This window comes from Somniosus microcephalus, chromosome 27, assembly GCF_052327205.1.
Source record: "Somniosus microcephalus isolate GS21.2 chromosome 27, FLI_Smic_1.0, whole genome shotgun sequence".
Classification (NCBI taxonomy): Eukaryota; Metazoa; Chordata; class Chondrichthyes; order Squaliformes; family Somniosidae; genus Somniosus; species Somniosus microcephalus.
In genome coordinates this window covers 11,999,613-12,009,902 of record NC_141013.1, presented here as the reverse complement: position 1 = coordinate 12,009,902, position 10,290 = coordinate 11,999,613, and the positions used below count along the sequence as shown (strand labels likewise).

The 10,290-nt window shown below is 47.5% G+C and overlaps 1 long non-coding RNA gene across 2 annotated transcripts in view; it reads left to right on the top strand.

Annotated features, from left to right (window-relative positions):
• LOC147099972 (uncharacterized) overlaps nucleotides 1-10,290 on the top strand; it is a 144,357-nt gene that overhangs the window by 64,514 nt on the left and 69,553 nt on the right. The window lies entirely within an intron of this gene.

The following is a 10,290-nucleotide window of genomic DNA, read 5'->3' as shown; positions in this document are numbered from 1 at the left end:
CTACTGAGGCCAATGTAAAAACAGCTGACCATAACCGCAGAAGAGATGCTGCCTGGCCTGCTGAGTATTTCCAGCATTTTCTGTTGTTATTACCGCAGAAGAGATATTGATTACGAACTGAAACTCTCGCAGCGAGGTCTTGTATGAGACTGTAGGCATCAGCTCAGATCAGCTTTCTTTTAAACTAGGCCACGAGGAAGTGTGAGAATGTGTCTGGAATATCAGCTTCAGTGTTAATGGGGATCAAGTCACTCCGTGCACCTGCTGTGGGGGCAAGAAAGCCGACATCTTGTCAGGGATTCTGGATCTCGGGTGGAGATTTCCTCCCCAAGTACTGAAAGATTTTTCAGCTTTCAAAATTCTATGTGCTCCTTTCAACAAACAACTGGAAAGCTGATGTTCTGTCTCTTTCCAGTGATGAGCATTACAAAGAAATGGTGTCACTGAGGTTTAGAAACTGGGCAGGCCTGGAAACCAGCCAACAATTTGGCAAGGGCTGCCAACTCCATCTGTACAACAATCTCCTTGTCTCTTCTCTCTCTCTCTCAATCTGTTGGCTTCTCCCTCTGCATCTCCTGATCTTTCTGCCTTTTTCTAGGTGGCTTATCTTCATTTTTCCCCCATCTGAATTTTTCCTGCATTCCTCTCCTGGCTCTTGCCAGGGTGCAGTTCCAATGGGCATCGCCCCACCCTCTGGTTCTTTATCCAAATGGTCATTCTTCATGTCATTCTAGACAGTGAACCCAGCACCCAAAGGTGAAAGGCCCGTTTCTAACCCATGGTACCACCTACTCCCCAATCATCCAGTGTTCTAATGATGAAATGTTGACATACATTTTTCAATCATTCTGCTGCTGAACTCCTTCCCTTTTGGTACACAAGCCCATGGAACTCTTTCTGGTAAGAAGATCACATCCAGGCACAAAAAATGTACCTTCTAGCAGTGTCTCTGTCCTTGCATTTCCTTCACTGGAGACTGAAAGGTTGGTATTTTGATTCTCATTTTGTTCACCTTATGTGAAAGCTCAATATACTAAAATGGAAGAACCTTTACATCCATAGCAGTATTCAACTATCTCACCAGATTTTACGTCATGTTTGGGTTATACCACAGTTGTAGTTTAGACGCATTATTTGAATTAACAGTCATTGTTTGAAGTGTGTTGAACAGAGGACAAGGCACTATACAAGTTTTGGGAGTCTCGTATGATGCGGACGATGTGGCCCGTCCATTGGAGCTGATCGAGCGTGGTCAAAGCTTCGATGCTGGGGATGTTGGCCTAAGCAAGAACACTGACATTGGTATGCCTATCCTGCCAATGGATTTGCAGGATCTTGCGGAGGCAGCGTTGGTGGTACCTCTCCAGTGCTTTGAGGTGCCTGCTGTACAAGCGCTCTACTCGGAGCTCCGACGCGGTAAGAGAGCCCCAGGTGGGCACAGGAAATGCTTCAAGGACACCCTCAAAGCCTCCTTGAAAAAGTGCGACATCCCCATCAACACCTGGGAATTCCTGGTCCAAGACTGCACAAAGTGGAGGAGAAGCATCCGGGAAGGCGCCGAACACCTCGAGTCTCTTCGCCGGGAGCAAGCGGAAGCCAAGCGCAAAAAGCAGAAGGAGCGCACGTCGACCCAAGCACCCCACCCACCTGCCCCTTCAACCACCGCCTGCCCCACCTGTGACAGCGACTGTAGGTCCTGCATTGGACTCATCAGTCACCTGAGAACTCATTTTTAGTGTGGAAGCAAGTCATCCTCGGTTCCGAGGGACTGCCTAAGTAGAAGAAGAAGTGTGGTATCCCCGAACGTCAGAACACAGCACCGACAGTCGTACTTATACAGGGGAATTTTAAAGGAAGGGAAGGTTTCAGTGTGTTGGGAGATGGTTGAGCAAAAGAACCAGCCAGATAGGGTGAGATCAAATAAGCTGGGAGGAGGCTCATGTGGAGCATAAACAATGGCATAGACAATAGCAAAATACTGCGGATGCTGGAAATCCGAAATAACAACAGAAAACGCTGTAAAATTCAGCAGGCCAGGCAACATCCGTGGAGCGAGAAACAGAGTTAACGTTTCAGGTCAAAGACCTTTCATCAGAACTGGAAAAAAGCAGGAAATGGAAAGCAAGTTTAGGGGCTGGGGAAAGGGGGAGGGGATGAAAGAACAAAAGGGAAGGTCAGTGATAGGATAGAAAGCAGGAGAGATTGAGAGACATTGAGAGACATTCAAGGCAAGAGGAGGTGGTAATGGGGCAGGTTAAGGCAAACAGGAGAAGGGAAACTGAAAGCAATGAAGATGAACAAGGTTGAAGAGACAAACGGAAATCCCGTCGAAGAGAAGAGCAGAACTTCTCCAAGGTGGTCATTCCTAGAAGAGAGGTGGCAGTGAACCAAACACTAATACAATAAGGCATAGACCAGTTGGGCTGAATGTCCTCTTTCTGTGCTGTAAATTCTATGTAATTCTACATAATTGGTATGATTATATGTAGATTAAATTTAAATAAACAGACACCTCCTGGTAACATTTGGCAACGCTCTTTAACAGCACAGGCTCGGTGTGGGGGTGACAATTTACTGCTTTCAAGCTCCCACTCACAATTAGTCAATTAATTCACTTCTTGCTTATAATTTTAGTCAATTAATTGTATAATCCGTGAAGATGGGTTTTGAGGCCTTGCCAGCCTTTCAATAGAAGTATTTCTTGAACGGTTGCCAGTACTCACTGCCCAGATTATCCCTAGGCTATGCACAAGGCTCATTGAGGCTGCTGCTCTTATGTTAATTTGTACTTCAAACTGACATGGTATTTATTTTGGAATGCGCCCCCTGCCTTCCCCCGCCCAAGCCCCCTCATGATTCAGCTCTGGGACTTCACTTAGCTTATCTCCCCAGGACCATCTTTGTTTACCAGCACTAGAGTTTCCAAGGAACCACCTTCTGAAAATCTTGCCAGTGCTGTAATTTTTTTTTTACAGTTCCCATGTTTTCCCCTCCAGTTTTCTCTCCAGCTTTCCTGAAGGCACTGGCTGGAATTTTCCCACTTACAGTCCCCCACTTTTCCACTTATTAGAACAAGTGAGCAGACAATTGCAGACTAGGGAGCGCAGAATGGAAAATATCCAGCCGCTGACTCTTGCAGGGGAACGGTTCCACAGGCCCGCTGTTAACGTGCCCAAGCTGCCGTTTTTCACGTGTGAAGCTGGACAATGTCAGCAGGCTATTTGACCACTCCCGCTTTAATTGTCTGGAGCACTCCCACTCTGACCTCTCAGTCCTCGGCCTCCTACACTGTTCCAATAAAGCTCGAGGAACAGCTCCTCATCTTTCGATGAGGCACTTTACAGCCTTCTGGACTCAACATTGAGTTCAACAATTTCAGATCATAACCTCTGCCCCCATTTTTTCAGATGGCAGCTGTTGCTGATGATTCTGCCATTGCCATTTACACCTCCTCTAGACTTATCCTTTGTTTCTTTACCATCTCCTTTCACCTTGCACCATCATCCCTTTTGTCATTTAATCACTCCTGCCTTCCACCCTATCACAGACCTTCCCTTTTTGTTCTTTCCTCCTCTCCCTCGTTCCCTGCCCCTGCACTTGCTTAAAACCTGTTACATCTCTAACCTTTTCCAGGTCTGATGAAAGGTCATCGACCTGAAACATTAACTCTGTTTCTCTCTCTACAGATGCTGTCTGACCTGCTGAGTGTTTCCAGCATTTTAAGTTCTTATTTCAGATTTCCAGCATCTACAGTATTTTGCTTTTGTATTGGCTATTTGACCTTGGTGGGGTGCGGGGCACTTCACAACCAAGCCTGATACTGTCCTCACCCAACATCCAAGCATGTCCACCTTCCAACGGGAGTCACTGATAATGGTCAGAAGCAGGAACCCTGGCTGATTTCTCCCCCCCTCCCTAGCCTGGGGACTCTGATGTAAAATCTAACATCTGCACTGGGTGACATCAAAGCACACCTGGAATGCGCTGCCTGAAAGGGCGGTGGAAGCAGATTCAATCGTAACTTTCAAAAGGGAATTGGATAAATACTTGAAGGAAAAAACTTACAGGGCTGTGGGGAGAAAGCAGGGGATTTGGGACTAATTGGATCGCTCTTTCAAAGAGCCGGCACAGGCACGATGGGCCGAATGGCCTCCTTCTGTGCTGTATCATTCTATGATACTAGGATAAAGCACATAATTCATTTGGACAGAAAACCATGGACTGTGCACATGCAATTTCCTGATATTTGCTCCCCTACTGTCTCAGAGGCGAGAGTGCTATCCATTGAGCCAAGGTTAAGTTCTGTTGATTTAACAATGTTGTACTACAAACAGAACAGCAGCAGCATCTCTGGAGACACCAGAACCCATTTTAGGCGGAAAGTGGCACTGGTGGACAACATAAATGGGTGTCGCCAATGGTGCTGGATGGTTGTGGGTAGTCTGTGCTCCCAGTGTTGTGGCTTGTCCATCGCGGGTCTGATAGTTAGAGAACTGTGCCCACACCATTATTGTGAGGATATTGGAAAAAGGCACAACATAGATTCCTTAGGATGATACGAGGGAGAAGAGGATATAATTGCAATGGCAGATTTGAAAAATCTAGGGCTGGAAAAGAAATGACTGAGCAGAATCTAATAGAAATATTCCAAACTTAAGGAGGGTAATTAGGGAAAGATTATTTCCACTGCTTTGTGAATCCATAACAAGTAGATTGTAATTTAGGATTAGTACAAGAAGCTTAAAGAGTCAAGTTAAAAGGAAATTATTGTGGCAGAAGATTATTAGAGTGTGGCATTCATTGCCACAAGTGTTTACTGAAGATAAGTAATCACCTAATGGGGAATTTAAGCTGCCGGGTGGGAAGCTGGTGGGACACGTGAGCCACCCGCCTGGAAGTCTCTGTGGGACGCCAAGCCGACATTAACTCCCGGGCCTCATTTACATCCCACCAGCCAGCCGCCCACCCAAAGCGGCAGCTGACTGACAGCCAGCAGGTGACGAGTGGGTGGCACTGGGGCCGCCTCCCGTCACTCAGGTAAGTCACGGGGAGGGTTCGGCAGGTGGGAAGGGGATGGGAGCCCGGGGACAGCAGAGGCCCAGACCTCCCTTGTGAGGCTTGGAGGGGCTCTCCTACCCCTGATGGCCCCACAAAGACACGATTAAATCTTACTGTTTCTTTCCGGAGAAGGTTTTACTGAGTGGGGGGGAACCGCGGCGAGTTCCCAGCGAGTGACCCCCGATTAGCATATGCCAGGTGGCCGCATCAGCCGCCAGCAAAAAGAGTCGCATTAAAAATTCACTGAACCTGTTTCTGGCTGGGGCGGAGATCACCTCCTACAGAAGGGAGGTACTGCAGTGGATTCAGGGCCAGAGTGAGCTCCTGGACTAGTTTCGATCACCTAGATGGGTCAGAGAGGAATTTCCCAGGTTTCCCCCCCCCCTCAAATTGGTCTGGGTTTTTTTATCTGGTTTTTTGCCTCTCCCAGGAGATCACATGGTTTCGGGCGGGGTGGGAAGTGTATATATTGTGATACACAAGGTATCACAATTGTGTGTGACGGGCTGGATGGACCAGAGGGTCTTTACCTGTCCGTCATTGTCCGTGTGTTCGGAAACCTGTTGTGGGGGTGAGAATGGAGATGCTTAATTTTAACCCTCATTCCTCATGGAGTTAAAATTCCCTTTTTAAAGAAGAAACATCTTAAAGAGGACAGGGAAAGAGTAGGATGATGGGATTGCAGTGGATAGAGCTGTTGTGGAGCAAGCATCAGCACAGGCGTGATGGGCCGAACGGTCTCCTCTGTGTTGAGCTTCCTGTGACTGTACGGTCAGTCGTACAGTCATACGCAGTTGTACAGGGCCTTGGTGAGACCACACCTTGAGTATTGTCCCAGAAATTCGGGTCGGGGGCTTCCCGCGGTTGCAAGCCCCCGACCTGCACTTACCTTGCGCGCCGGCAGTTGAGCTGTAGGGCCCTGTGGAATTCCGATCCGGGGCCTGGTCCAGCTGCCGGCGCGCAGTGCTTGCATATCCCAGGGGCGCAGTTAGTTCGAAGCGTCCCCTGGGATCACGTGGGCCATGGGCAGCCAATCGGAGCAGGGAATGCTCCATTCATAAGTCTTGACAGGAAGTGCTGTCAAGACTTATAAATACTATGACCCCCAAATAGCACTAAACCTTCAAATACATTTTTTTTTAAATCACATTTTTTAAATAAACTATAAATTACATGAAATAACTATTTTAAACAATAATTTAAATTTTTGAAAAAAATAATTTTATATTCTAACGGGGCTAAAAATAAACTTACCTTGCTTTAAAGTATTTAAAAATAATAAACCTGTGGAAAAAATGTTTTAATTTTAATTAATTCACCACTTACCTTGTAAAAAGCAGGCCTTACGCTCATGGAAAAACCCGTGAAAAAAACCTAAGTTCGGTGCGCACGCGCTGCCTCCCCCGCGCACGCGTTCGACCTCTGAACCCCTTCGCTCGGGGGAACGGAAGTGCCGGTTTCCCGCGCATGCGCAGTGCATGCAGGAAACCGGCAATTCCATTGGGCCTACGGGTGAGTACCCCGTGCATACTCACCCGTGGAGATCCGAATTTCTGGGCCAGTGTGTGCAGTTTTGGTCGCCTTATCTGAGGAAGGATGTTCTTGCCATGGAGGGAGTGCAGCGAAAATTCACCAGACTGATACCTGGGATGGCAGGAATGACGTATGAGGAGAGATTGGGTCGATTGGGCTTATACTCGCTGGAATTTAGAAGAATGAGAGGGAATCTCATTGAAACTTATAAAATTCTAACAGGACTAGACAGATTAGATGCAGGAAGGATGTTCCTGATGGCGGGGGCGTCCAGAACCAGGGGTCACAGTCTAAAGATAAGGGGTAAGCCATTTAGGACAGAAATTAGGAGGAATTTCTTCACCCAGAGAGTGGTGAACCTGTGGAATTCTCTACCACAGAAGGCTGTTGAGGCCAATTCATTAAATATATTCAAGAAGGAGTTAGATATATTTCTTAAGGCTAAAGGGATCAAGGGATATGGGGAGAAGGCAGGGACAGGGTGTTATGTCCGTGTATCTTAATGTTGTGTCCTTCAATAATCAGACAACAGACTGCAGGGAACGATTCAACAGGTGTTTACTTAATGAGGGTTACTCTAGAACTAACTCTACAGATCACTACTCAGGGTTTATATACAGGTGTGGTCACTGCCGGTACTACAGTATACAGGAGCTGTAAAAAGTAGTTATCTCCCTTAAGGTATATATACATTACATACATTACAATTCCTCCCCTTTTAGATTAACAGTACCACAATACTCATTTAACAATTAACATTTTTAATATACAATGTTATATGAAAATAGTCCATTCATATATTCAGTCTCTGGGGAGGCTTCCTGATTCTTTCTGGATAACGCCTTTCCCGAGTGTCTCGCTCTTGGTGCGGAGGCGATTCTAGCACCCTGTCGTCAGTTGATTCATCAGCTTCCAATGCTATTGTTTCTGAGGTAGATGCGACCTGTACGTCGGGTTCCTCACCAGGTACGTATGGCCGAGACATGGGGTTGACTCGTTCCTGTGACTCTAGGATCTGGTCAGCATGGCGTCTCACAATGTTCTCCCCAACATCCACTGTGTACATTAGTGGCCCCTGCATATCGTTCCTGGTTGCCATTTCTCTGTTCGGTAGTCGCGGGCCAAGACTGGTTGCCCTACATTGAAGCTCCTTGTTCGCTTCTCATTGATGTGCTGGAATTGCTTACTCTCAACATCTCTTCGTACATTTGGTCTGAGCAAATCCAGACGAGATCTCAACCTTCGGTTAAAGAACATTATGGCCGGGGCCTGGTTGGTGACTGCATGTGTTGCATTTCTGTAGGCTAACAGGAAATTGTCCACCTTATGCTGAAGTGGAATGCCGTCATCGCACATGGCCTTTACTGCTTTTTTAAAGGTTTGTACGAACCTCTCAGCCAATCCATTTGTGGCTGGATGATACGGGGCGGATGTGTAATGCCTTACCCCATTCCTTTTCATAAATCTTTGAAACTCTTCGGACACAAACTGTGGTCCGTTATCAGAGCAAATCTGCTCTGGCAAGCCGTTCCTGGCAAAAATGGTCCGTAGGACTGCAATAGTTTTCTCCGTGGTGGTGGAGGACATTTTGATGACCTCAGGCCATTTCGAGTGCGCATCCATGGCTATTAAAAACATTGAGTCCATGAATGGACCAGCAAAATCAATATGCACACGTTGCCATGGAGATGAGGGCCACTCCCATGGGTGTAGAGGGGCATGTGGTGCTGCATTTTGGACCTTCTGGCATCCTGAGCAGCTCTTTGTCAGGTCCTCGATTTGCTGATCGATCCCCGGCCACCACACATAAGCCCTAGCATGGCTTTTCATTTTCACCCCTCCCAGATGACCTTCGTGAAGCTCATTGAGCACTCTCTCCCTTAACTTGGGTGGAATTACCACTTGGGATCCACACATCAAGGTCCCCTGGCATACTGACAGCTGTTCTCTTCTGGATGAGAATGCTGGCAACAGTGAGTCGCCATGTGCTGGCCATCCCTTCACCGTCAAATCATATACCCGAGACAGTGTCGGGTCATTTCGGGTCTCCTTCTCTAAACCAGCGTTAGTTACTGGCAAGCATTCAATTATAGTCGAATGAAATATTTCGACAGGATCCACTGCTGGTGCTTCCTCTGCAGTAGGCAGTGGCAGGCGTGATAGCCCATCAGCGTTTCCATGCTGTTTCGTGCCCTTATACTCGATTTCATATTGGTGCACCCCTAGAAAAAGGGACCATCTTTGTAGCCGTTGCGAAGTCATCACCGGAACGCCCTTCTTTGGATTAAAGATGGAGACAAGTGGTTGGTGGTCAGTCAGCAAGGTGAACTTCTGCCCGTGCAGATAGTGATTGAACTTTTTCACTCCCCACACTAGGCTGAGGGCCTCCCTGTCAATCTGGGCGTAGTTACGCTCGGCTGTGGTTAGTGATCATGACGCAAAGGCTATTGGCCTCTCTGAGCCGTCCGAGAATTTGTGCGACAGCACCGCTCCAATGCCGTAGGGTGACGCATCACATGCCAACCGAATTGGTAATGCCGGGTTGTAATGGGCCAATACCTCTTTCGATGTGATTAGTGTTTTGCTCTTCTGGAAAGCTCATCTACATTCATCACTCCACTTCCATGGCACCCCAGTTTGCAGTAGGGTGTTCAGTGGGTGTAATATTGTAGACAAATTTGGCAAGAACTTATGGTAGTAGTTTACCAGCCTGAGGAACGACCTCAGCTGTGACACATTTTCCGGTGCTGGAGCCTTGACTACTGCCTCAATCTTCTCTGGGGACTTATGTAACCCCTCTTTATCGATAACGTGGCCACATTACGAGATCTGTTTTCTAAAAAACTCGCATTTGGGGCAGTTAGCTCGGAGCCCATATTCCTGCAATCTAGTGAGCACCTGCTCCAGTTTGGCAAGGTGATCACTGTCATTTTCGCCCATGACCAGGATGTCGTCCAAATAACGCTCGGTCCCTGGGATCCCTTGCAGGACTTGTTCCATTGCCCTCTGCCAAATAGCCGGAGCTGATGCTACCCCGAATACCAGCCGGTTGTATTGGTAGAGACCTTTATGGGTGTTGATTGTGAGGTATTTTTTTGATGCTTCTTCTACCTCCATTTGCAGATACGCCTGGGCCGGATCAATCTTAGTGAAGCGTTTCCCTCCAGATAGCGAGGCGAAAACATCTTCAATCCGCGGAAGTGGATATTGTACGGTGTGAAGGACCGGGTTCACTGTTACCTTAAAGTCCCCACAGATGCGAACCTTCCTTGGTTCCCCAGGCGTGCTGCTCAACGACTTTTTCATCACAGGGACGATGGGTGTAGCCCACTCGCTCCAGTCTACCTTGGACAGTACACCTGAACGTTCCAGACTCTCCAGCTCTGCTTCAACGGCTGGGCGGATCGCATAAGGTACCGGTCTGGCCTTAAAAAATTTTGGGCTTGCGTTTTCTTCAATTTTAATCATCGCTGTCATGCCTTTTAGTGTTCCGAGTCCTTGCTGGAACACTTCTTTCGTGTCAGTTAGGATCTTTGACAGTCGCCCAGGTGTGATGTCGTCATCCTTTTTGTCAGCCACAGTCAGTGCCTGTATGGAATGCCAATCTAGCTGTATCTTCCGGATCCATTCACGGCCTAGTAGTGGTGGTCCTCCATCTGGCAATACATATAGGTCCATTTTTGGTGTTTCCTTGCCGTT